Source organism: Falco punctatus (assembly GCF_963210335.1).
Source record: "Falco punctatus genome assembly, chromosome: 5".
Taxonomy (NCBI): domain Eukaryota; kingdom Metazoa; phylum Chordata; class Aves; order Falconiformes; family Falconidae; genus Falco; species Falco punctatus.
In genome coordinates, this window is record NC_137584.1 from 59,910,511 (window position 1) to 59,937,572 (window position 27,062).

Here is a 27,062-nt window from a genome sequence, read left to right on the forward strand (position 1 = left end):
TTCCTTACAGTTCATTGATCTCACATTCATTAATGAATATCATTAAAAGTCAATGAGAAAACTCAGTTTAAGAATTTGACCCCTGGAGTAACTCTGGCTTCTAAAAGACTCCCAGCACAGCTGAAGGTCACACACTTAATGCAGTGGGGACATGACAAAGTTGACTTAAAGGACTGCTAACTACACTTACCTTTAGCTATTTGACTATGTTCCATTTATTTATTGTACTAGAGCGCACCTATTACCTAGCAAAAGACAACTCAAATACAATAGGGGACAATGTCAAATCAATAAACTGAAGTGCAATAGACAAGCAAATGCCACTTTAACTCCAAGTTGTAGCACTATACACCATTGTACTGCATAGCGCCCGTACACAGGAGCACTCAATCAAGTGTAATTTTTGTAGTCGCATGCTTAAAACCACATATTTAAGCACTCTATACAACTGGGGCCATAACTGCTTGTTTTATCTCATCTCCTAATTTAATCTTTCAAAATAGCAGTTGCAGACTTAAGAGAGACCACCAGGACACAACAGGTCGAAATATTCAACTTTCTAGTCTTAACTCCAAAGAGTACTGAGTATTGTTGACTTCTACAGATATCGGGGAGAGCTGAAATTATTTACCAACTTAAAGGATCAAGTGCTATTAAAATAGAAGGAATGTGCAAGACTTCACCAGAAAGCTTTCTTTCATCAGGGAAATTTTCTTTTCTGACAGTAGACCTCTCCCTGGCATCCGATCTCCTGTAACAGCCTGATACACTGAGGCACATTCCTGTAGGTATGTTGTGGTGCCATGGCCTTGAGTCTAGGCCCTCTGAGGAGAACAACAAAGCAAAAAGAGAGCAAGTCATCAAAACCAGGATCCCCTCTGCTGCTCCTACCATCTTCCCTAATGCAACCATAGGGGGTGAGCCTGGAGCTCCTTGCTGCTGCTGAGAAGCAGTAGCTGGGACAGAGGAACAGGAAGGCACATTACCCTCTAACTCCACTGGTCCTTCAGCACTTGTCTCTTGACCTTGAACTCATGTTATAGTTTCCTCACTTCTTACCAACTTTTCTCTTTTCTTTCCATCTTACTGGTGCACAATTCAAGCTAAGAAGCTTTGTGGGCTTATTACTTTTCAAGTCAACTGCAACTTACTTGGCCTGAAGCAGAAACACAGGAATCTACAGGCTGTGGTAGCCAAAAGGTCAAACTACCTTTGTACAGACAAAAGCAGTGTATGGACAAAGCGGCCGATTAACCTGTGCCCCTAACCCCACACAAGCTGATGAACGGGTATAACATTACTGCCAGCTGCACTGTAAAAAAAAAGGCAAATGTGTGGTTGCAGTGTTAGGACCCAAGAAAAACAAAGGGTGAGGAGCAAGCGGCATTTTGAAGGGCAATTTGATTTTAATCAAAAGTCAGAAATTTGTCAAGGGCAGAGAAAGCATTTTGGGCTTGGCACTGTCCACAGTACAGCCACACAGATGCCAGTATGGCAGTAAACCACCTTTTTTCACATGCCCTAGCACAAGGTGGACACAAGCAGAGCCACACGGACAACAGCAGAGCACCAACTGGGCAAATCTGCTAGTCTGAGACACAGAAAGAGCCACAGACCCAAAGGGGGCTGGGGAGGGATGGTGGTCAAAAGGATTTAGTCACTCCTTTTATACCATAGAGAAAATCCTGCCTGTTTATCACACAGAAAAGCAGAGGAGAGAGAAATCTCCCCCAAACACCAGTATGCAATTTTCAGTGTCTTGCAGTCACAAGTCAGCAAATTCACACAGATGGACCTAGGTCTGAGTGAGGTCACAGCTTATTTCCGTGCAGGTTATCACACTGTGCATGGGATTTTTTAAGCACAGTTATAGTCTCTGACATCCTATCTAAAAGAGTGGTCACCATAGTAACGCCTGAATCACATGGCACTGCACACCTGATCCCAATCAATCCTGAAAACATCTTTTTAAAGAAAAAGATTCCTGGAAAACTGCAGATGGAGGTTTCTTGCTGAGATTAAGATGCTGTCTTATAACAAAAATGGAAAAATTACCTTATAATCTTCTCATGTGACTCTCCCTCCATACAATCCCATTCTCTTTCAGCTTACAAAAGAGATAGAAAATAAAAAAGGCAATGGGTTTGTGCTGAAAAGAGTGACAAACAACAAAGTACAGCTGGCATGGAAGTGATACCTTGCATTTGTCTCCCAGAGCATTAACTGTGACTTCTGAGAGTACAGCCATGCTCTGGCTGCTGAAACAAGACATAAATACGCCCACCAACATACTCCCAGGACACCAGATTTCCCCGCAAATGTTAAGAACCAGAAATCTCACCAGCTTCTTTCTGCCTTTTTGCTTTCCCAGTCTGCAATTCAATTTAGTTGGTTAGAGTTGTGTGTGGGTAAAAGAAAAGCATGTTTAAAGAAATGGTATCTGCATTTAGCTTGGCACCATGGCTTTCTGAAGTGCTTTCTGACACCAGCCCTCCAGACACATCCAGTAGTCAAAAAGCTGATAAAGTTGCTGGTGTCTCTGGGGTTTTTGGTGGGCTGCTTCTGGGTTTTTTACAGCTCAGCTATCCCTAGCAGCCTTTGGGCCATCTGTGCTGTGCCTGCTCCTCTGTTCCAACAGCCTGCTGCCTCTTGTTATCCCAGCAAGGACACTGCTACAGGTTGATGAAAATAATCCCAGCAAATAATTCATGCATGAAGTTCAACCAACCTCCAGCAGTATTTCCAAGACAGTTGTGATATTTCCTGTTGATTCTATCCATTATCTTCTGTTTGATCTATCTATTATCACTACTTTCATTATCTGAAAGCCTACTACTTCTTCTTTGGAAAAGACTGGTTTTGTTCAGATGGCTTCCATCTCCACCATCTTCCATCTCATCTATATTTTATTTTTCAAATAAGTCACAGCTATAATCATTTATTCTGACAGTGTGTCTCCTTTATTCGATGTGATTTCAGAACAGGAGAACCACTGAATTTTTAAATGCCATTGACTGACAAAAGTTGGATATCCAAATGCCATAATAATGCTAATAAATTTGCTTAGAAATTCTTCTGGCATCCTGGAAATGGGTGTAAAAACAACAGGAATAGATACCGTATGAGTCCAAGGAGGTAATAAGTATTCCTTTACTAGACTTACTGAAGTCACTAGAACTTGCCCTCCTTTGCCATTGCTGACCCACCAGAACAGATTATGTGCACATGAACTCCTACCACAGGTTTTTTCAGCTCATCTGCATGACTGTACACTAAAACTGGCTAGGAAAATGCTCCCATAACACATTCCCAGAGAGATGGTCATATCCAGGACCAACTAACTACTTAAATCATTAGATGACCACTTAGAAAAAAGCTGTAACTATTGCTGTTCAGGAAAAGTTCCATCAAGATTCTTGTAATAAAGTGCAGTAATTGGGTGGTTATTTATATATATATATATATATATATATAAAAATCACTTCACATGCATCACAACTGAAATGTCAAATCATACTTGTTTTGCTTAGATAGGAAAAAATTCCCCTAATTCTAGTATAATATTGGCCTCTATCCTACGCAAGTGTTCCAAAAGCAAACCGAGCAGAGATAGAACTAAGATGCATGTTGCATTGGAGCTAGAAAAATAATGGGAACTGATGATATATAAACATTTTATGGCAGTTGTTTTCTGCCCTCAATATGTTGTCATCCAATACGGATACCTCCTAGCAGCTGTGCAAGGCATTTGTATTGCCTGTTGTGCTTCAGAAGTCAGTGCTAGTGGCCATGGAGTCCTATTACACATAAGGAAGTTGGGCTTTAAATCTGCTTTCATAGTGTGGAAGTTACCTTTATGCAGCTGTGGTTCTGACGCGCGTCTCACAGTAAATGGCATTATCGTTTGACAGGGCAACAGACCCCAATGACAGAAATGCAACGTTCCAAAATCAAAATGAAGAAAGCAGTAACACTTTATTGTGTTTATAGCTATGCCAGTGCCCAGTTACAGTTTTCAAACCACACGGGAATCACTAACAGAAGAGATCCATTGATTTTGGCAAGAATCAGAGACCATACTTAACTACGTCCGGTATCTTTTGCAAAGATAAGTAGCAAAGGAAGATCAGGAAAGTGCAAATGAGTTGTTACAGCAATTGAGAAAGCTGCCTCTTGCCTCCTGTGCTGTATCAGCCTTTAGGAAAGAACTCAAAATCTGCCCTTCCCAAATCCTTGAGTTTAGAGACAACAATGTAATCCATGCAGTGAAACACAAAACCAGTCTACCCCTGCCCTGAAACAGCTTTGTCATAAATAACTAATTAACCATGCAGTTCAGGAAAAACCCAGCCAAGGAACAGAGCCACCGGAAAATAATCATTCATTTGTTTTCCATATCTATTTATAAATTAGGTGTAACAAAAAAAAAGCCATGAGGGTCAACAACTTCATGAATATTTTCATTACCTTCTCTAGCAGATCTTCACGTGCTTTTGCTGACAGTAAGATCACAAATCTTTCCCCCTTATGCAGCTGACTCATCAATGCTGTAGAAGCTGTCAGTACTGCAAGTTTTGAAATGTATGCTGAACTGATGCTTTCTGTTAAGGCTGCCTTCATTTACTACTGTCCTTGTGTGTATGAACTTCAAATATCCAATACTGGACGTGGCAGGTGCCATTTAGGCTGGGTTGGTTTTTTTAGTGCTCCCTTAGGAATACAATCTTATGTAAGCACATCTACACTGTGACTGTTTTTTATCCTCTGATGCTGTACAGTATAAATAAATAATAAATAGCTTGCTAAAGTTATTTATACAAGTGCAAACACAAGTTCACTAGATTTGATAATATATTTTCCTTTTGTACTAGTGTAAAATAGTAGTCAAATAAATTCATGATAAAAATTTGATCCATAAAAAGCAAACAGAATCAGAACAGCAGAACTAGCAAGCAGAACAAGTCAGCAAGTTTGCTGTCTGAGTTCCCCTTTCAGATTCAGACTTCCAGCCCTGGCACCTATAGTAAACATTTTCTTGCCCTAGTCCAGTTTTAATTTCTGAGTCTCAGTACTACCTCCTAGAAGCATTTGACAGCTGTTTTCCCCTCCTCTTTCTGTGTCTTGTAGAAGAGCAAAAAGCAAAGATAAAGCCTGAAGTCTCTGACAGTCTTCATACTGTGATTGATGAGGCTGATGCTCTACTAAGTTTAAACTTGAAAGCATCAAAACCAACACCCCTCTGAAGCAGTGAGGAAGAAGGCCACCGATTCAGCCCATTGCTGTCAGTAGCACAGTCTGAAGTTGCTTGAATAAGCTCAAAAATATTTGAAGACAGAGGCCTGACTCCCAAGACAGTATTTATGGTATTCATTTACCTGCAATATGGACTGAACAACCACTAGTTTCTATCTGTGAAACGTAAAAGAAATTGCTACCTTCTGCAGCTCAGCACTCCACTCCTCCAGCGGCACCAGGAATGGATTTCAGGCACCCATCCCCAGCGAGAGCCACCTCCCCAGCAATCAGGAGAGGGGCAAGTCTCCTGAGAGGACGCTCTGTGTCCCTGTACAAAGCTCCCTTTGTTCCCCCAAGACTCCAGCTAAGGGTTCTTACCCTCACTTGTGGTCATTCCCCACCTGTGAAACACACAAACAGGAGCACTCTGCAGAAGCCTCTAGCTAGCTGGCTGGTGAAGCGAGGGGGATGTCCAGCCCACCCTGGGGTGGGGGCATCCCTTATAGGGCCTGAGTCTTTAGAACTTCAGTGCACAGAGTTTAGGAGTCTACCTCCCCACCCCATCCTCACTTCTGTCTTTTCTCAAATAATTTGACCTATTTGGAGTAAAATGAAACTTGGGGGGGGGGTGGTGGTGGTGGTGTGTTTGATCTTTACCAAGAGCTGTTAAATCACAAATACTTGTGAGTATGGCCTTAAGGACCCAGACGTTTGATTTTATGCATCACAGAAAGTCATGGCAAATACCAGTGAACTCTCCAGACGCTCACCTGCCACTGTTTTCCCAAGGTAGCCATGCCTTTCCCAATCATTCTCAAGATAAAAACGTAAAAGCCAACGGACATGCCAACAGAGAAGGAAGAAATGGCACCTTAGAGCTATTCTTGATTTTTGTTCACGTTCTGTTTCCAGTGAAGGCATAACCGCTCCTAACTCCCACTTGTTTTGGAACGAGGGGTGGAGGCACCTCCAAACCTATGTCCCAAGTGCATCTGCTCTTTGTCCATACCACGGGCTGCAGAAAAATAACCCAGAGGAGACAGCTCTGGCCCATCACACATGGAAAGGGGCAGCCTACAGACACTGCTAAAGAAGTGCTTTTTATACATGGAGGCCCTCACAGTTAGGCTCTTGACATACTTAACCAGTTGGCTCCTTCTGCCTTCAGGTGAGTTTGCATCTGTGTTAGGAGCAGCCTCCAAAGTGTTGAGCTCTACTGAAAGGCATTTCAGGCCAACTATTGAAATGCACAGGCTTACTGGCTGAGTACAGCTCTATTGCAGGAGAGGGACCAGAACTTCAGTCTACCGAGAAACCATTCTCCTTAGGCTTCCTACCAATTCCTGTGACTGCAAGTACAGCATCACTTTGACTGTAAGGGACTGACTTACTCTTTCTTCTGAATTTTATAGGACATCTTTAAGGTGCACACAGAGCACCTTCAGAGATTCCCCTGTCCTTTCTGTGAGAGGTTTACACATGGTCTCTCCAATGAAAAAATCCTTTCTCACAATTTCTCCTGGGTGCAGTATAATTATACTGACCCGAGTGATTGTTCCCCACTTCAGTGTGGTGCCTATGGAGTCCTTGGAGACTTTGAAGCAAAAAAGGTGTCTATATTAAAGAAAGATAGATATTAAGTTAATTTGGATTGAATACTTGATCCGATTTGTGCTGGTCAGGGGGAGCATTTACAGGATTTTAGATGCAGGACAGCTCAAAGAGGGGGATTTTGTATAAACTCGGAATAGCAGTGAGGAATTCTACCTTCTGTGAAGTATCTTTGAACCCTGAAAGGATGCACAATGACTTAATCCTCCTCATACAGCCTATGCTGAACATGAAGGATATTGGCAGGCACGATTTCCATATTGTAAACTCCTATTTGAGAAGTTTATCTTTCAAAAATGGATGGAGTTTATACATTTGCACATTTTTACCATTTCCAGGCACAGAGATAGGTGGGCTCTACATCTGAACAGATAAGGGAGGACAATTTAATTTCTGATCTCATGCTGTCAACTAGCTACACAACTTGTGTCATGAGCATTACCTGAAGTGAAGTATGTTTAAAAATGACATTTCATGACTTCTTTTATCAAGTTTAAAAGAATGTCTATAGCTGATCAGTAGATTATCTTATGCTTAAGCCACATCTACTTACAGTTGTAGCTCTTTACCAGTAACTTGTGTAAGCAAAAGCATTCTACTACTTTCAAAAGAAATTTCACAGATGCAGAGAAAAAAACATTTTCCATATCCAGTGTTATTAATACTTATTGATAAGCATCTCAAACTCAAAATCTGTTGTAAACATTCAGGAACGAGCACCACAAAGCAGCTTGTTTTCAGCAAAAGAAAAACAATTTTTCAAAAACAAGTCCATCTACATTATGAGGCTTAATTAAGCATTTTTTCCTAAACAGTCCTGGCTGTAAGTGTCTACTGAATTACTTACTGATTTGCAGAACTGCTGAATATCTGCACTTCTCCTATGGGATCTCTAAGAACTTAAGTTAAAAGATACAGTGTAAAAACAATCTATTTTAATTAGGCTTTAGTTTTAATTACACAAGTTCACATGTTTTGTTAACATGTATTTTCTTTGGATCTTGAAATACGACATTAAGAAGCTCTGCTTTCCTTCTCAATAGGATCTTAAAAATCACCAGGACTGTTTCTGTTTCTTCCAGAGCTGTTACTAGTTCTTGTTTCATTCTTTTCTTCTGGGACATCTCAATGTATACCTTCTGAAAACAAGAGCAGGTAGGTGATCTGAAGGTTGTTCACTACCCTTCAGATAATGAGAAACATTATTTCTATGAGCAACGTCCCTGCCTTCAAAACTGCTTACTCTGCAAAGCACTGGCAAGACCCCTGTATACCTGAAGTGGACAGGAAAGCAATGGATACAGCTGGGGTAGGTATAAAGAGACAATTACACCAGCTAGCAATGAAAGGTAGCAGTGACACCCAAAAGAAAGCTGAATTACAGCAGCAGTCAGGCTTAGCTTTGAGAAGACTGGCTATCATTCTGGATGTCCTGTCCCCTGGATAAGATCTCTGTCAGAAGCCAACACTGCAAATTCCCACACCACAGATTTATGGGTTGCTTTACATGACACGTGATCTTGGCATTTCAAATGTCCTCAGAATCAACAGGCAACAAATACCAATTGTTTCCAAGACAGAACTTGCCTGATGTCATGCAGGTGGCTTCAGGAAACAATTTCTGGCTCTCTGTGACAAATCTATCCTGGATCTGAAAACCGGGTTCAATCTAAAGAGATGATTGAGAGGTCCAGGAGGTAATTAATAACATTGAGAAGGTCATTTAAAAAAAATACAGAAGAAAGCAAAATCTATTAACAGCTATTAAACACAAAGATCCTGTATCTGGCTCAAGTAACCCATGAGCTAGCTGCTGAGCACTGGACACATGGAGAATACACAAGGGGAAGTACTTTCATCTGCTCATAGTGTTTTTCCTAGGCACTTATTTTTGACCTTTCTCAGCAGCAAGGCACTATGCAGTAGATAGCCATTTGATCTGAAGGAGTTCGACTGTTCTTATGCTCTGGAGGAGAATACAAAAATAAAGATAATAAAAATACCCACCCACTCCCAAATTAAATCCTTATTATGTCAGCTCAAAGCAAATGGAAAACTTCCCTCCCATACCAAAGAGCAGGGCAAATAATTTAGTCAACAGTGATTTAAGAAAACCGATCCCTTTCTGACACCCAAGCAGTGGAACAGCACAGCACAGCATACCAAGATTTCTAATCCAGTGTTTGCTGCCCAGTGCTGTGGCAGGGCAGAACATCAAGTTTCTAATGAAGAAGACCACAAAACCACTCGGTTTTGATTTCCACCTCCAGAAGCTTCTGTGTGAGACCACTTCCAACTAGCACCACAGCAATCCCCTGCAGAGGGGAAGGACTAGTTCCTCCTACGGCAAGAAGTCAAACAAGTCTGCTGATTTTGGAGAGGTAGAAAGCAGAATCTAAAAGTGGAAAATTACAAGGGTATTTTGGGCTAATAAGACATTACAGCTTTCCGATGAAAATGGGAAAGGATCCCATTAACTGTTCATTCAGCTCAGGGTTGTTTTTTTTTTTTTATTTCAAAGAAGCATTAGACAATGAAAAAGCACTCTGAAGATTGAAAGAGCTCAATCAGAAAAGAACATAATATCAATTTTGTCTTCCTGTTGAAACCGTCTGACCCTTCCACTTGCACTGAACTCTGCTTGAATGGTAAAATGGGAGGTTTCACAGCACACAGACATGAACACACAAGTTTTTGCATATTGATCATCCCCGAAGCCCAGCAACTCTCCACTGGTGGCTGCAGAGGCAGCCCTGCAGGGCAACAGGAGCAATCAATCCCTGAAGCAGTGCTCTTTAAAGCAAGGTGATGCTGAGGAAATCTAAAAGTCAAATGCCCCAAAGAATCAACACCTGCTCTCCTGTCTACAGAGACATCCCTGACATCGGGCAGTCAGGAGATGACAATTTATCTGCTGTATCTGCCATAAATAAAGCCATCAGCATAGATGTGAGAGCTGAAGTCAGCAGTTCCAAAACAAAATCCCTCTTTAAATTCTATGATTAGAAGACAGAGGGTGTCAGAAGCTCAGACACACCCGAGCTGCAGCTTGAGGTCACTTGCCAATGTTCAGCTGAAGCAATCTGCCAGCACACCAGGGCTTGCCAAAAGTTAAATGGCATTTGGAGGTGAGGGGAAGGCAGTCCCAGGGAAGACTGAATCATAATCTGATCCCTGCAGAGATGGAGAGGGACAGTAGAAATGGAAAAGCATTTTCTTCAGTTTTTGTTCTTGCACTGTGCAGGGCAAACACAGCCAAAGCCTAAGGGAACCCCTCAAGGTTAGAACTGCACTCTTAGCTGTCCCGGGAACAGCACCTCTGCAAAGAGCAGGGGAGGGAAAGCAGGAATCATTAAACCCCAGCCTTAATCTCTGCATACTCCATTATACCTTCATCCATCAAATGGGATTTTTACAGTTGCTTTGCAAGCCCCCCTGCAAGACTCCTTGGAGCTATCAGGAGGGGAATGCAATTTTACACATCATGAAAACACAGTATTTATATTTGCAGGTAGCAAATAACAAAAACAGGAAAAAAAAGATATATAACTGGTGTCAATGGCATAAGGATGATAAGCCTGAAGAGAAGAAAGCGTGTTTGAAAACTGCTGTCATATGTCCAGATTCACTGCTGAATCCACCATTCATCTTCCCCTCCCCAATTTCATGTCACTTTGTCATCGCATCTTCTCCTCCCTTTCCCCTCAACCAAAACTGTTCTGCACAAGAACTACTACTTTGTTAGAACAAGGGTCTCCATCACACAGGCTCCATAGTCGCCTTTGCTAATATTTCTCTTTCAACCTAACAGGCTGTGACTGACTGCATGTTATTCTACATCTGGTATCACTGAGATCAAACCTGAAATAAAACAACGGAAGGAAGCCTTGGCACACTGTGTACCCAAGGATATCACACTGATGATAACTGAAGGTCACCTCTGGATTCAGTGTGCTGTGAAACCAAACCCCAGGCAATCTGGTGGCGTTCTTGCTCTTCTCTCTGCTATGTATACCACCTAAATCACGGGAGACAGCTTTAGCAGCCTGAAAGTGAACATAATTCTGATGTTACTTCACCAGGTCCATTACCCCTGGTCCATCTTTCTCTCAGGGATGCACAGCAGCAGCATTCTCTCTGTTCATTCCAATAATGAAATCTTCCCTTTACTCATATTAAGTAAAAGGACAAATGCACTGGCTTATTCTTATCACAGTTCAGATGTCAATATCTACACAAGGATATGTTTGGGCCACACATCAATCAACAATGGAGCTTTACGGTGACAAACAGGCAGATCTACAGATTTTTTAATTGCCCTTGGTATGGGGGACATCACCAAAGAAAAAACAGAGCCAGCGCACCACTGTGCTGCAGAGAACCATCTGACAGGCCAATGCAGCCAGGCACAATTTATAACAGATATTCTGAATTATATCAGAAGCCAAATTCACCCTCATTTACGCTAAAGCTCAACAAGGCAGACAGGCACCAATACAAGACTCTACCCTTCAAGTCCTGAGTGGTCCATTACCTAGGCATTAATGAGCTGTGGGTCTAAGCTGGCTAAAAGTACCTCTTGAGGCAGGAAGCTGTTCTTGAAAAAGCTGCCAAATTCTCCTAAGGATGCAATGCTTCCAAAGAAATGCATAAAATCCCAACAGAAATAGAATAGGGTAGGATACATCTCAGAGAAATTAAGAGACGCATAGCATAGACCTCAAGATTTCATGTATTTAGCCAAGTTTCTTTCAGAGTTTTATTCAACATCAGAAAAATATTGATGCATACCAATTCAAGCATGCCTATTGCCAGTAAAGGATGTCCAAGCTCTACAGCCAACTTCTTATACAGTACTCTTGAGTTTTCTCACTATTTTTCCTTAGTAATTTTTTGCTTCTCCAAGACTCCTCAGGGCAGCATGAAGGAGACAGCAAGTATTTAGCAGCAGTATCATGTCTTCAGAAGCACAAAAGCTACCCTGCCACAAATACCATTGGTCAGTGGTTTGTGCCTGACACTCAAGCTCCTCCTACCACGCATTCTTTTTAGGATGCATCAGTCAGCCAGTCCTACACTGTCCTCTCAGTTTTCATGCTTGCCAAGTTCCTGAGCTAATATGTGATTCTTTAACAGATGTGCATTTTGAACACAGCTGGGAGCTGACTGTCAAAACACTCAATATATATATGAAAACTGTATCTGTATGAAGAAAAGGGGAGCAACATCTACAAATGAACTGCTCTCCTGGAACTGTGGTCTTTCAGCTACAGAATTGGATGATGAAAAATGGGTACCAGATACCAAGAAATGTCACAGACAAAATAACATCATCAAAACAGAATGAGCTGCAAGTTCACACTAAGTTCTTTATCAGCGCAAGTGGCAATTTTCTCTGAAGCTGTAAACGACTATAAAAAGAAAAATCGAAGTCAGGATATACCAATAGCCTTTCTGAGATTTCATGCAGTAAAAAAATATGCTGAACCTACATATCCAGGGAAGCTGTATTTAGTAGAGTGTGGTTTCAAGTTGCTTGCTGTGACCTGAAATAGTTCAATGGACCTGGAGTAGTTCAGTGGCTGTAGAGAAAAAGAAATTGAGTGAAACAACAGTGCCTGGTCGGTGTGATGGCAGAACACTTGTGTTGTGCAGCATGCTTTACATATGTACCAAATAAATGTTTCTGGGATCATAAACTTTCTCACAATCAATTTCCATCACCACCTGCTGGGCACAACTGAACGCAGAGTACCTCACTCATTTGCCTCATTAAAAGAACATAAACTCCTCAGTCTTTCAAGAAACTTCCCTGGTGACACAGTTGTCTGTTCTGCATTTTGAAGGCTTCATCTCATAACTCAGAAGGTAACATTTCCCCATTTTAGAGAGAACAAGCTGGAGATCTGTAAGAAAACCTGCCCCTGCCTCACAGATCCCCAGGTGAAGGATGGTCTCCAGCCACAGGGGAACACTTCCAATGCAGGGTGCCCCATAACCAGCTGGCAGGAGCCTCACCACGAAACCACAGTGTGGAGGGATCTGGGGGTTGCCACAGCCTAGACCCTGGCACAGATCAGCTCTGACAGCCAGATGTGGCTCATCAGCAGGCTGGAGAAAAGGCTGAAGAACTGCGCAGCAGTTTGGGCCACAAATGGCCACAAATCCACCAATCTTAGGTGGGGGCATGAGGCTGAAGCCAACAGTATGAACATTTAATGCATGCAATATGACAAGCAGCAGACCAATAGCTGCAGACCTTTCTCTCCTTCCCCATGTCCCACACTCTTGGATGTGGAGAAGGAGGTACTTGCTGCGCCGCTGGGAGGTACCGCTACACCGCACATCAGCACCCGGGCTTTGCCCAACCTCATTCAGGATTCATTGGATAGCTCCCCGCACTATTCAATCCCAGAGAAACAAACCCAAATAAAAGATCGGGGTTGCAAGGTAAAAATGCCTTTTCAACATCAAGTTGTGAAAGATAAGAAAGGTTTAAATGAATTTCTGAATTAGAAATTATCAATTTGGTGGTGTAATAGAAAAGCTCTTTTGATCTGTTTGGGTTTTTGTTTGTTGTTTTGGGGTGGTTTTTTTAATCTGAACCAACCATCAATCTAAAGCTCCGTACAATTCCTGCATTACCTGAGTAGGCACTGCTGGTTCAAAGCAAGGATTAGTAACAAATCTGTGCCACCCTAGAGTTGTTAAAACAGCAAGTTAGTGGATGGAAAAAGGGCAGATGTGCATCTGATAACTAAAACGACCTTTCCTACAGATTTCCAGGTTTGATTATCGGTATCTTTTTTGGTTATACAGATCCACTGGTACACTGTAACACCACAGCTCTTCCTAAATAGCGGAGATGAGAATAGAATAAGTCCTTACCACCAAAACAGAAGCCACCTCACACACTGCAATTCAGTACTGCATATACAGTACATAATAGTGCAACACCACCGGCACAATTTTATTCTTCTGAACAGTCAAGATACTTTAATAAAACCTGTGAAACCCAAGCACCAGTACCAGTTCTAGCATTACATTGTTGAGTATGGAGCAATCTTTCTGTGGGAAATTTATGACCAGAGGAAATGTACTAGCCTTGGTATTTTTATTGTATCCATTCATTTTTTAACGGAGGAGGGGGAGATCCAAGATTTCAAATGCTATTCAAAGTGCCCTCTGCCTTGAAGAAGGAAAGTAACCTGCACCGGAATGCCTGCTGCAGCTCCCAAAACATGAGATAACTGTACCCAGGTACAACTGCTGTTGCCAAGTCATTTAGTCAGCCACCCTTCTCCTCAATGGACTGGAAGTATTCACCAGGTCTCAGTAAATTCATCCTGCCCAGTTTGGTTGTAACACCAAACCATCCCGATCTCTTACCTCACTTTCTGCCATTGATGCCCATTGCCAAAGTCACAGCGCACAGCCCCAGGGCCAAACGGCACACAGCAGGGGATCCTCAAGCCCTTTCCACGTGCCTCAGACCTTGCCCCCCAAGCCACCCGCTGGCCTGTCACCCTAGCGCTGCCCCCTCCCACCGGCGGCTGCCCTTCCCAAGACGTTCAAGTGAACATCCTGCAAACCCAGCACCCCAGACGAGAAGTACAGACAGTTCATGAGCTATTTTTCAGCAATTTATCACCAAATGCAGCATGATCTGAGAAAAAAAAAATAAAATAACTGCTATTTTCGTTCCTCTGATTTAGAAAATGAGAGTCCAATTTTCTCCAGAAAACAGATGCTACAGAATTAGTGGTGGCTTTCTCCTTGTATTTTGTTCACGGTTTAAACATTCAAACTGGAGTCTCAGTAAGTGTTTGTTGAATGTTTAGCACAGTTAATCTCTGTTTTTATTTAGAGAAGTATCATTTCAAGATGTCAGAGTTCACCAACAAATGCTAAGCACCATGTTCATGCAGCATGGCATTTCTCCTAGGATCTATACAACTACTGAGCTGTAACTGGAAACGCCTTTTTCTCCTGAGTGGCAGCTTTTACACTGAAATATAATTAACAATATAACACATCGCTGCAGCTCCTCTGCAGCTACCATTTGCAAACAAACTGGTGCTAATCTCTGTCAGATCCCAGCATTGCTTTCTCCTCAGCTTCCCTTCCTCCTCACCTTCCTCCCTCCCTAAATTCAGAGACAGAAATCTACAGGAAAATGTGTGAACACACTTTCTGAAGAGATGTAAAATGGAGAACAGTGTCTGCTATGTTCCTGACTCAAAATAAGCCTATGTGCCTTTTATGCAGTCCATATGCTTATTTTCTTAACAATTTTTGAAACTCCCATACCGATACCAGACATGACCATGCCATAATATTTTTTTCCTCAGCTTCAGGGTTTTTTCCCCCTGAGGATTCACTCCTCTGAACAAACCCAGAACAGCTCCAGCCCCTCCTAATTTAGGTACTGGCTGTGCTGCTGCTGTGCAAGCACAGCTCCAACACCACCAAGCTGTTTTTAGCTCTCACGCTGCCCGAGGCTGAGCATCTTCCCCCTCAACACATCCCATTTAGTGATGAGCCATCTATCCTCATGCTCTTGAACTCTGTACTCCCTCTTATGAGAGCAAGCCTTAAGAAGGCCTCCATCAAAAGAGCATATCTCTACATAGGCTCCTACCATGGTCTTTGCCCCAAAACATAGGATAGGTCAACATGGACACTGGAAAAACAGGACTAGGTCTTATCCTGCACATACTTTGTTCAGCTGTCTAGACCGGCTCATTGTCTGCTGGAGCAGCTCAGAGGAGTGGAGCCAGAACATCCTGCCAGCTCCTGGTAAGACATCCGAGCAAATATCCCCATTTTGGGAAAAGTTTCATTTCAAATGATAATCACGTCTCACCTTTGACGGGCTCCTGCTTTACTAAGCCTAAACTGCTGGACCACCTCACTTGTCACAGACACAACTAAGCCATCTGCTGCCATCTATACATCAAATGTGGCTCCCGTCAGATGGCAGCTTGGGCTGTCAGCCTCACTTTTCTTCCTCTATGAAATACTGACATTGGAAAGTCTTAACAAGGAAACTAAGATTACAGGAAACATCCTTCGCTCCAGAGACAGCAGCGCTGGCTGTTCTCTCTTCTCCAGTTCTCAACCAGGAACAGTGGGAACAAATGTATTCGATCCTACCCTGCATGGTAGGATTGTAGGTAGGAATGCAGGTAGACCTACAGAAAGGTCTGGGCTGGAAATCCCAGCTTTTTGGTGGCCTTAGTCACATGCAACAGCACCAGGAGGATGGGGAGAGTGGTGGTGGGGTGGCGCTGCGCTGTCCAAAATTTAAATTGACCTTTTTTTTAATCTGCTTTGATTCACCTCTAATCTTACACACTTTTTCCTAAGTACTGAAAAGGTACAGAAGAAATGAGGCCAAAATACAGAATTAAATAGTTACCATTTCCTTTCAAAATGTTTGCTTAGAAAACTTACAAAGTTAAAGAATTTATAGTAAGCGCTGATCAAGCAATTAAGTATACTTAAAGGTTTCTTCTGTAAAAAAGTACACGTGTGAATCTCATCTTTCAGTTCTTTCACGGTATAAATCTTTATTTAAGTTTAAGCAATAGAACTTCAGGTTCTAAGGTTCACAGATATCTAAAGAACATGCAACTTTGAAGATCATTATGATGTGAAGCTTTAATTGATTTTTTTAAGTAGTCAGAATCAAGAGGCAGATGCCACTCCATGTGAACCTGCAAAATAGGTCAGCTGGGCAAATTTGTTCAGCTTTCTTCTATACTCTTTAGACACTTCCCCAATTACTACTTCTTTCTAAAGAGGCATCCAAAGTTGTTCTTTGTATGACATAATTTAACTCTCTACAAAGGCTGGCTTGTTAACCACTCAATTAACACAGTGACTATACAGCTGAATGTCTTATTATATCCACTCAAGATAGCTAACTTTCTGTAATAACATTTCATTTCTGTGGCAAGATGCATCAATTATTACAGTTCACTCAAAACAAGAAATTATTTCTCCTTAAATGTGATTATAGCAAGTAGGTTCCCATTTGGAATTATTTTAATAATCAGTAACGATAAATGAATTAGTATCATGAATTAATATTTACTTCTTTTACTTCCAAAACTTTCTAGAACAGAAACAATATACTGATTTTATTGGGAAATCTGAAAAACACATTGTCCCATTTATTCTGTTTTACTTTGAAGTGCTACTTAACAGCTACCTGTAAGTAATGAGAATCTGGAAGGAGAGAAGCAACATAAAAGTGAGTTATCCCATTAATAAAAGGAACTGCATGGACAGCATGTATGCTCTCTTCAAACTACAAATAACAAAACTACAAATTCAGAACAGGAAAAGCGAGCATTGCCTTTTCAGTAAGTCTTCTTCCTAAAGGCATTGTGCTCTGGCTCTCTGCTATACGCATTCCACATTCAAATGGGAAGCTTCCAACCACATCAATAACAGGATGTTTCCATTAGGAATCGGCTGACATTTATTTTTATTCAGTTAAATTCCTTCCGCAATTCTAGCTTTTTCCAGCAAACAAATGCAAGTTCAAGGGGAAAGAAAACAAATACTCCTCCAACGATCACACACTCATCTTCTTCAGCTTTTTTAAGCTCTCCGAGGTAAACAGCAAGCACTTCTAGTGCCAGTTTCTGAGTAATAACAGGGAAGAGCGATGAGGTGATTGAAAGCACCACTGGCTTCTTAATGCAAACACTTTTACACTACTTAGGGAACACATGTTCAATCACTACTTATGAAAAAGCTTTGACAACACAGAGAGGAGCTTTTTACTTGTTGTTTGTTTAACTGAGAGGGTATCTATTATAGAAGCAGTTGGTTTTATTGTACATTTTTAGCATTTTTTTGTTAAACAGAAACAACCCACGACCTTAATAATGCATTAGTCAATGGCTGTCTTCTCTGGAGACTTCATTATCATGAGGTTTCATGGCACTCCAGCTCTTCTGAGAAGACATTTAGAGAAAACATAAGAAGGGTAGTATAAAATTTCTAACACCTGAGCTTCCCAAGAAGAAAATCAATTGAGATATGTTAGAAGAACCTCATCCTCACTGAGGGACCTTTCTTTAGTCAAAATCACACCATTGCGCATGGATGCCTTCTTCCAAGAAAACAACAGGATCAGTGTTTTGTTTTTGAACACAGAACATAAATATCACACTAACACTTTAGCAAAACATGTTTACGACATCCCTGCATATTTATGGTACTATATCATGCCTTGGAGAAAGCTTTTCTTAGGTGAACAAAACTAGCAGCAAACTGAACTAGACTTGGAGCCTGAAACAGAGCACGCGCAGCACACTTAGAAATGATTTTACAACATCGAATTTAACCACATTTAAGATAGATAATATTGGCAAGGTATTTAAGGCAGGGACTGCAAACCGCTATGCTGTTGTAAGCGCCTAATTGTTATTCCTTACTAAAGGTACTGTCACTGGCCTTCTTCCAGTCTGGGAAATAAAGGTCTCCCTTCCCTTGTATATTTTTCATGCATAGATGGTAGCAAGGACTTTGCAGTGCTTTTCAGAGGCTCAGCTTTGAACTTGGAATGATAGGGTCACAGACAGCTCAGGCTGGATGGGCCCTCAGGAGGTCCTGGTCTGGCCCTGCTGCAGCAGCTCAGTGCCAAGGTCAGACGGGGCTGCTCAGGGCTGTGCCCCCTCAGGGATGGAAACTCCCCAAGGATGCAGCCAGCACAGCCTCCCCGGGCAGCCTGGCCTCTGCCTCACTGGGCCCAGGGGAAAGCCTCTTCCTTGCATACCATCTGAGCCTCTTCTGCTTGGTCCAACTGACGCCCCTTGTCTCTGGCTCCCACTTCTTGACCACCTTCCTGCAGGTACACAGGTACGGGGGGGTGGGGTGGGGGGGTGTGGACAGCCCCTCTGGAGCTGTGTCTCCCCAGGGCTGAGCCAGCCCCATCCCTCAGCCTCTCCTCACAGGGCAACTGCTCCAGCCATGACCATCGTGCCTTTGATACTCTAGGAAATGGCTCCTTCCCCAAAGGAAGGTGCACCCTGTTTTACAGGGGAACAGTAAGGTGAGTCACACTGACAGCCCTTGTCAGCTCCACAGCATCATCTGACTCCTGGCGTCAGCAGTAGAGCCACGTTCCCGCGTCCAAGCTTGGCTCTGGCTGCAGGCAGGATTACAGCTAGACCAGTGTCTCATCTTCCAATTACAAATTATCTTTGTAAGAGCACCCCATTCACGCTCTGGAAGAAGCGGCCACAGAAATGCGAAGTGCTGCTTGGCTCCTCAGATCCAGGGCGGCTTGCCCTTTTTGCAGGACAGTCTATAAAGCCAAGCCTCCAAATTTTTATTCATACAGCAGCAGAAAAGCTCCAGCACTACCATTATATCCTGGATTTAAATTAAGATGAAGTGCTGTATGATCACTCAACACCTTGTTATATCATCTGCCAAGGCTAACAACGCTATTCACAACTGGCTAAGCCCCAAGAAACATGTATACTTCAGGTATTAGGCAAACCGCATCCTTCTGCTTGGTACCGAGGGGGAAGTTCTGGTTACATTTCAAATACTATTTACAGAACTGCTTGTCCACTCGAAGACAGAAGCTTTAGACATTGTCTTCCTGCCTTCTGCTTCCTTTAGTCCTCCTATCTAACCAAACCCTGTTCACAACAGACAGAAGAGACCTGCCAACGTCTCCATATAAATACCTACAGGACAAAACTTACCAACGCTATTTAATGGAAACTCTTTTAATTAAGGACTATAAAATCCACCTTTGTAGATACTAATTCCTTATGAACAAAGCATACCACATATTGCCCAAGAATGAAAGCTACTTTTTATGAGGCAGAGGGAGGGCGTAGACTTACCTTAATGATAATCTCTTTGGCATAACACAGCAATATGTCACAGAGCACTTTCATTACTTAGTATGAAATATGTAACAGCTGCCAACAATTCTGCTTCTGTCTGAAGAAAAGCAAGATACTTGTAATGAAATTACAAATATCGATGGGTGAAGTGCTCAGCTAGAGGATACAAATGATACAAGATTCAAAACTAGGCAAAACGGAATTTAAAGGAGGTGTCAAGCCTAAGCAAAAGCGAATACTTTATCCAGACAGAGCACATAGTTGCGTGCGTTTTCTTAATGTCTGCCTGATATCTCAGCCTCAGTCACTAGACATCATACAGAGATCACGAAATACCATACTTCCAGGTATTTTCTGTAGCATACACAAATATACACACAGCCACAGAGCTTCCACATAAACACTCCCTAGGATATAGGATAACTCCAAGATGTTTCCTTATCAGAATGTTACATCATGGGGAAAAATGTTCACACTTTAATGCAGTACCACCCTGAAAGTATAAAGAAGTAGCACTATTAAAAGCTCTGGGGACACAAACTGAAACATCCGTCCTCCCTTATTCTCCTCATATTCACTTTTGATGGTTGCTTTTCTTTTAAGGCTTATCACACAGGTACTGCTAACCGTTTTTTATTCACAACTAACTCAAAATACTGTTAAGAGTATCCTAGTGACATTACCCTTCAACAAGTCAGCCTGCTCTATCAGGGATAATAACCACAAGGACCAAACCCAGAGATGTGAAGGCATTAGTCTTGTAAAAACAGCCTGTGTACTCCAGTGATGTTCACTTTAATATTTGTTTTTATTGACCTGCCTGCAAACCTTTCCTTATTGACCTTTCCACAAACGGAGTTGCAGGATGTCAATCCAAACCATGGCTGACTCTAAAGAAGGGATTTTCATTGCAGAGGAGGAAGCTGTACCTACCCAAGAGGTGATGAATGCAGTACATCTTCCAAGGGCATTTTAACAACTCTGCAGCTGCATTACGAAACACAGTTACAGGTTACTCAGGAGCCTATGGACAAACTTAGGAGTTTCCTACATAAGTTTGTAAAACAGTTTCAATGGTAATAGAAAAAGGCTAAAAGAAAAGGCTGCCCATTTGCCCACAAAGGCTGGAAAGCAGCATAAATTATTCCCCTGTTCTGCATCAGCAGGTGTTTAGACCTGCAAACATAAACAGTACTGTGCACTACAAACCACTTCACCTTCCCCTGTCAGATGCAGTATGTGGACAGGACAGGGAAAGCTAACAGAGAGGCAAGTAATGTGCTGCTATCATTACGTATGCAGCAAAAACTGACTGATCTGGATTAAGGAAGAAAAAGGTAAGAAGTGCTCTCTGATCTGCAGTTGTTTCTCTGGGATCTTAAGGACACCACAGAGAATGGAAGGTTTTTAATTAAGAGCTGTGTCCTTGCAACACAACCTAGCACTGAACTTCCCCCCCCTCTGGGGCCTGCACAGAAAGGTGTGTGCCACTTACCAGGCAAGCACACACAGAAAAGTTTCTGCTGCATATATTCAGCGCTTACTGTGCTTGGGCAAGCTAGCTGAACACCTCGCACCTGACACACCTCCACACTCAAAGGCTGCTCAAGGCACACATCTTCCCACAGGCAGTGCAAACCTGACCCAGCTGGTAAAATCATCATCTCCCTTCACTGATCCTGTTTCTTTAGGCTGTAGTCAGATGTGCTGCCTTGGCCGCAGCAGAACCATGTTAAGGGGGGCTCCTGCTCTCAGCCCAGCTGGTGGCTTTCCCACCCCAGCCCACCCCCTGGCCTCTGGGCAGGGGCCACCCTACTCTCTGCAGGATGTCACTGCCCTTCTCCAGCCTGCCAAGGTAAGAGTATGGGTTTGCACACCTACCCAATCTGTCACAGTGGTACAAGTTAAACACTTCTCCTGGAAGGATTTAATGATCCCTTGGATGCATCTTAACTGAAACAGACTGGGTAGCACCTACGTATGCTTCTGCACTCTGCGTTTCTGGGAGTGTTGCAACTGCTGGTGAGGGGTGGGGGGTGAGAAACTGCTGTGGGAGTTGACTCTTAAACCAGCTGGGAGGCACACAGCCCAGCCTGGCTGGTGGCAGCTCCGCCGGGTGTGGAGAGTGGGACTGCCAGGAGGGGCCAGGTCCTTGTGGCAGGGAAGGAAGGATGTTTGGCTCCACTGAAATGCAAGAAGGTGAGGCAAGGCAAGATCTTACATGAGCATATGGGCTTGTTCCCAGTGAAAAAGATGTTCTTGTGTGCCTCATTCCTCCTCTTGCTAACGTAAACCAGGAGAAAAAAGTCAAATGTAATTGCTATACAAGCACAGTGTTCTGTCTTTAGTGGGGAATGCAGGCTTTAACAATATATAAACGATTTCTAAAAGACACAAAGGAAAGCTTAGTGCAACTTGAATGCAAACAAATATTTTAAAATAAATAAATGTTATCTACTAAACACTTTATTAAATTGCTTCCATTTATACATGTACATTCATGCCCAGAGAGCAAGTCCAGCTGATAGGATTTCTGCAATAGGAAAAAAACCTAGCAAATCAAGGTACTACACTATTCCTACAAAACAAAGCGGAAACACACACACACCCCAAACCACCAAACCCCAAAAAAACCCCACCCGCAGCAATTTTATAGGGAGGTAATGAAAGAGAGAAGAATGACAAGTATTGTGATGGTATTAGTGCTGGAAAGACAAGGAGAAAATGTGCAATTACACATAAATATAGCTCTTACCTTTAGTTATGTAACAGAACAAATAATCAGAACAATAACCACCACTTAGAAGACAATAAAAGCAGTGCGTATTTATAAAGGACTTGCTAGATAAACTCACAATACCTTTTCATGTTTCTCTTCCATTATCCTTCTCCTGTAATGACATGGGGACAGTGTTAGAGCATCCCGCTGTGCAGAGAAAGCAGAAGAGGACATTCGACTGCAGCCATAACCAGAAGAAACAGTAGTGGCAGCAGGAAGCAAACTAAAGTCTCATCCAAAACTTTTAAGCAATTCAGAGAAACTGACTGTGGAAGGAAGTAGTTTTTATTGTGACCACAGTAACTGAGTGTTTGCACTGAGTCAAGATGACAAAAGAAAATTACTGCACCATCGACTATCAACCCTGTACCTAGAAGTGTTAAATTATGGGCTAGGAACAAAAAGTTAGTTTTTGAAGTTGAGGAACAGTGTTTATATGTATCTCATATACAGAAACATCTCAGACAAACAGAGCTTATTTGGAGAAGAAAAAGCATGATCAAAACTTCCCAAGACTGCACTCCCAAGGAGCAAAGAAATTGAAAAATATAATCACCAACCCTTGAGTAGTAGCAGACGCTATGAAGCTCCTATGGAGCACCAGATGAATTTTCTGATGTCTAATAAGCTGAATGCTTGCTACAGCTCTTCCTTCAGTGGGGGCATCAACCTCATCTCTCTCATCTCCCTGGTCACCAGCAGTCTTGAGGTTTGGAAGAATTTCATCACTTTGAAATCTCTACTCTTCTATTTATATCGGTTGAAATCGATGCCCCAGGGGTAAAAAATTACTCTGGGGCAATGAGGGGAGCTATCAGTCAAACAGCATTATTATTATTTTAGCTTCATCTCCTTAGGAAACCAGGTTGAAAAGAATATAGTCAGGACCAAAGGGAAGAAATAACAAACAGAAATCTCAAATAGGAAAATTTTCTAAAACCAGAATTATTAAGTCAAGTGCAGAACACATTATTTCATACAAGGAAAGCCAGATTTGGAAGCTTTTCATATCAGATCACCATTTCTGACTTTCTAGGATTTCTGCAAAGCCATACTCTTAAACCATTCTAATGCTGATGTTTTACTGTCCAAATACTTCTGCCAGAAAAGATTGCTTAGATTTACTTTTGTCATTCTTCCCTTTCAGTGCTGCTGGTTATCCCATAAGTCTGAGTAGCCGACCTGGATGCCACAGAGTGGCACAAATCAAGCCATCAACCCGAAATCCTGCATTGTTTCACTGCTCACAAAACTGTTTGAGGTAACAAGGAGCAACAAGGAGCATGCTAGGGAGACACAGTAAATGGAGGCTCTCTGGGCATCAAGATATGGAGACCACACGGAAATTTCCCTTGCTTTTTCCCCAAAACCAGCCAAGAGGGATCCATGCCCAGAGAAGTGAGCAAGGTCCTGCAGCAACTTCACCAGAAAAATCAGTGAAGTCCCATGTACAGCCTCTCACAAGAGTGATCTTTAGCTGATGGAGAAAACTACACGTATGATTCTTCACAGATTTTCATCCCAGGTGTTAGACATCGAAGGAAGCAGGAACATTCCAAATGATTCATTAAAAACACTTGTCACACTAACAGAAAACACAGTTTGACCAGGGCATATCAATAAATGGCCACAAGGGAACAATTTTGCACTTCCAGACAGATTAAAAATGTGACCTGGCTGAGTTTCTCTCTCTCTCTGCATTTCATGATTTGCATCAATATCTTAAATTTGTCAAGATTTTGAAGGTCATGTATATTTTTACAGCATACTGATCTATGTTATGCTGCTTTGCTTAGATTTGTTATAAGACAAAAAATAAAGTCGACTGGTCTCTGTTCCAACAGGGTGTATTTCAAAACCAATCTACAGAACTAAATTTTCACTCTACTAGTCCAGTAAAGTGATTGCCTTTAGAAGTTATTTGGGTGTTTCTAGTAACGCTTCAATTCATCTAACTTCCATATAAGTATTTTTTATCCACTAACATTTCTACTACTAACGTTTCATACACATCATAGCACAAACACTGAAGTTCATAATTTCAAAGGGAATATTAACAACTGAAGCAAGAAACAAACCAGACCATTCTCATTCCCTTGACTTCTTCAGTGAGGAAAGGTAAACAAAGTGTCATGGTCTTTCCTTCAGCTTCAAGGTCTCTGTTCTGATCAAGTGTTTAATCCAAACTTCTTTCTAGCTACAAAAGGTAATGAAGTTATATGGGGTAACTCAACACGCCCTATGCATTTTCACATTTATCAATCCTAACTACAAGACTCCCAAAGAAAGCTAGGATTTTCTTGGAATGACAGAACGCTCATTACTTTCTAAAATTCAAATCTTTAAGAACTGAGTGCATATGTACCAACAAGACAAACAGCACACTGCAGCTCATTTTATGTACTGCTTCGGAAATATTTTGGGTACTCTTTTACTTCTTCCTTCACGCAAAGCACTTGTCTGCTCTTCAGTCCACAAATAACTTAACAAATGCAGAGGAGCATCATTCATAACTGAATTATGAAACAATTCTCTTACTGCCAACGTTTTGTTGCAATCAGAAAGAAAAATTCCTGCCTCGTGAGTGATCGAAGTACAAGGACAGTCCTTGCAATCAGTGATGTATTTGATTTTATAGGAACAGCCTTTGCATCAACAAACTGCAGGTTAGTTGTTCATTCTCTTGTCCGTACAACTTTACTTACGGTCCCGACGTACAAGGGTTATTTTTCAGAAATGTATTAACGTAAACGTATTAGTTACGTTAAATAACTAAGCAGTGTCACGATGTAAATAAAGCCGATGTTTTTACTCTGTAGCCTTCACGTTCTTACGGATTGATCTGACCATACAAACATAATTTCAGAAGGGAGATGTAGATAAAAACTGCACCTGGAGCGCTTCTGGTGGCGTTTCTGCCGGAGGAAAAGTCGTTCCAGTTCCCTGCCTGCCGAGAGGCACCTGCTCGGGGCACCCGCTCCCGCTTCCCCGGGCGCTCCCCAAGGATGCCCCCAACGAGGACACGCACCCCAGCCAGTCGCTCCGGCCGCACGGAGGCACCTCGGGCACAGACCACCGCCGGCGCACCCGTGACTATTCCGCGACCACCGAAGCGCTCGGGACACGGCCGGGCACCGGACCTCACGCCCCCCGGCGCACCCCCAGCAGCCACTGGCTCTCTGCTCTCCCTCTCGGGGCACCGGGGCTGCCCGTGCCCCTTCCCCAAGCCCCGCGGTGCCGGGCCGCCAGCGGGGTGCCCAGGGCGGGCGGCCGCCGCGGGGCCGGGGTCGCTCCGCCGGCGGCCGGGGGGACGCGCACGTTACCTGGACACGCCGCTCCGCAGGGCTCGGCCGGCGGGACCGCACCGCTGGCGGGCGCAGGGCGGGCGGCCCCTCCCGCGCTCCCGCCGCCGTGTCCCCTGCCGACACCCCCCGGGCCGCCCACCCGGCCGGGGCCGCCGCGCCGCCCCCCCGCCCGCCCAACTCGCCCCGCGCCCGCCGCCGCCCTCACCCGGGCCGGAGGTGCCGCTCCCGCGGCCGGCGGGGCTCTGCCCTCGGCCCTTCCTCCGCCGGCAGCCGCGGCCGAGCCCGGAGGCGACGGGCTGCCGCGCCCGCCCTGAGCCGAGCCGAGCCGAGCCGAGCCGAGCCGAGCCGCGCCGCCCCCCGGCCGGCGCGCCCGTCCCGGCAGCGAGCGGCGCAGGGGGGCGCGGCCTCCCCCGGCGCATGAGGTGGCCGCAGAGGGGCACCCCCGGGCGCTGTCGAGCCTGGCGGGGGCGGCCGGGGGGCGCCACGTCCCAAAACACCGAGCGTGGGGCGGCCCCGCTCGCCCCCACCCCGCCCCAGCTCGCCCTGCAGCCGGGGAGGGGCCCTGGCTGGCTCCCCCCCACAACAGGCGCGGAGGGCTGTGCCCGCCGAGGGTCCCTGGCCCCCCGGGGCCCTCCCAGAGGCACCGAGCTGTCCCTCTGCAAACTGGTGGCGGTGGCCAGAGCGGGTCCCGGTGCCCTGTGACCCAAAAACAGCAGGGAAAGACACGGCTCTTACCTGGAGCTTTGCTGGCTTTAGCCCCAGCTCCCCGCGGTACACCTGCTTTGTTGGCTGCAGTCCCTCAAACTGCACCAGCAAAGTGACACAGGACATCCTCCCGTCAGCCTGACTCAGGTGTGAAAACAATACACAAGGGTGGTACCTGGATGTGGCCATATGTGACCCTGCGTGGCTGCAGCTTTGTTCCGTTGGCCGGGCAGAGGCGGTGGCACAGCTGCACCGGTCTGTCATCAGGCTCCTGGCCTCTGGGATGTGCCGTGACGCAGGAGCTTGAAATAATACAACCTGGGCCTGAAATCAGCAGTCTTTGCATTTGTCCTCTTAAAATGTTGCCCTCTGAAGAGTATTGCAAGTTCTCTGTCTTAATTAATGCATTTCAGTGGAAACACCCGGCATCTGAGCGTCTGTCGAGGCACCAGCACGTTCCCTACAGCTGGATGCGTAGGACCATATTATACCAAACTGGCTTTGAAAGCTTCTTAAAAGATCTAGAAATGTTTAGCATTGATTTTT

General features: G+C 43.8%; 1 protein-coding gene across 7 annotated transcripts in view; it reads right to left on the reverse strand.

The window, feature by feature from the left end:
* The window catches only part of PKIB (cAMP-dependent protein kinase inhibitor beta), a 55,956-nt gene extending 29,261 nt beyond the window's left edge, over nt 1-26,695 (reverse strand). The window contains exons 1-4 of one of the 7 annotated variants that reach the window (XM_080387947.1): nt 26,017-26,152; nt 22,588-22,618; nt 20,657-20,714; nt 19,725-19,820 (exon numbers count right to left, since the gene is read on the reverse strand). The gene's annotated coding sequence lies outside the window, so the exon portion shown is untranslated. Of the gene's footprint in view, nt 1-5,435; nt 5,459-19,724; nt 19,825-20,656; nt 20,715-22,587; nt 22,619-25,829; nt 25,990-26,016; nt 26,173-26,546 lie in introns of those variants that run through there. The other 6 variants (XM_080387948.1, XM_080387944.1, XM_080387943.1 and 3 more) reach the window with 6 other exon arrangements.
* Nucleotides 26,696-27,062: the final 367 nt, after the last annotated feature.